Source organism: Triticum aestivum, chromosome 5D (assembly GCF_018294505.1).
Source record: "Triticum aestivum cultivar Chinese Spring chromosome 5D, IWGSC CS RefSeq v2.1, whole genome shotgun sequence".
In the NCBI taxonomy this organism is placed as follows: Eukaryota; Viridiplantae; Streptophyta; class Magnoliopsida; order Poales; family Poaceae; genus Triticum; species Triticum aestivum.
The window spans coordinates 119,718,267-119,719,501 of record NC_057808.1 but is presented as its reverse complement, the minus strand read 5'-3'; the positions used below and the strand labels follow the sequence as shown (position 1 = coordinate 119,719,501).

The 1,235-nt window shown below is 44.9% G+C and overlaps 1 non-coding gene across 1 annotated transcript; it reads left to right on the top strand.

The window, feature by feature from the left end:
- The first annotated feature begins 529 nt into the window (after positions 1 to 529).
- Positions 530 to 600, top strand: TRNAG-CCC (transfer RNA glycine (anticodon CCC)). Its single transcript has one exon. It is a non-coding gene; the product is annotated as a tRNA-Gly (tRNA).
- Positions 601 to 1,235: the final 635 nt, after the last annotated feature.

Here is a 1,235-nt window from a genome sequence, read left to right as displayed (position 1 = left end):
CTCTCTTGCTTTTTTCAATCGACCAAGTCATTGAACTGCTTGTGTGGTGCAGGGGCAACCGAAGGCGGGCGGGCTTTTATGATGCCGGTGCCGACTCTGGAGCCTTGCAGAGAGATAAAAAGGGACTTCCCTAGAATTGTGCCAACGCCACATACATCTTCTTTTGTAACAATGAGACGGCATTTGAGCAGTGACAACGGTGCGCCTGATTCAACGTGGGCCGTTGGGGAACCTAAACAGCTGAAGAACCCTGTGCAATGCTTGTGTAGTTTGTTTATCTGCTTGTTCATGAGGGCCTTGCTCCAGTTTTTTTTTGCTGGACGAGTGCTAAACATGCTTGGGACTCAAAAGGGGTTTCCCTGATGATGATGATGTGTGCCTAGACTGGTACATTGATAAGCACTTTGGCATGTACATGATCCACTCTTGCTCGGACAAAATATAAATTTGTAGCGCAGGTGCATTTTCTTTCCTTGTAGTGATACAGATCAAGTACAACATAAGGCAAACAAGGTTGCTACTCAACAAAGCGCATCTGGTGTAGTGGTATCATAGTACCCTCCCACGGTACTGACCAGGGTACGATTCCCTGGATGCGCAATTATCTTTTTGCTTTCCAGCCGAATTCATCCGGTACAGGTTTTTTTTTACGAGAAGCCTAATCACTCTCCATCCCCATCCATGGCTGTTCCAGTGCTCACTTCTGAATTTCCTAAATCGTACAGAGATATCGTTCGTTTTCATCTAGGGGTTCGGCGACCACGAAGCAGCCGGTAAGCAAATCCTCTCACCGGTATGTTTTCCATGTCCTCCTCCATCTCCATATATTCTACACTGTATGTTCGTGTCCTGTGTAACTGTGTTCATGCGCTAGATAAATGGTGGCTGTCGTACATCTTTACTTGAGCCATGATTTTGTGCGCGCTTGTATAGGTCGCAAGAGCATCTGCTCGGCGAAATCAGGTCCGCGGACATGTCTGGACGCGAACAACACCGGTCCAACTCCTAAATGTTCTCATTTGCAACCACAACTCGTAATTTTAAAACCTCAAATTCAAACATACAGATGCATAATCGATCATCACAAACAATCACTAGCTCACGCAAATAAAAAATCATTCATACCAAAAAATACATGGTCCAAACATTTTTTTTTCACATTGCAAAATGGAAACATCTTCACCATGATGACCATCGTGTTCAAACATGTGGTCTATTCTTGTATCGATGGCGTC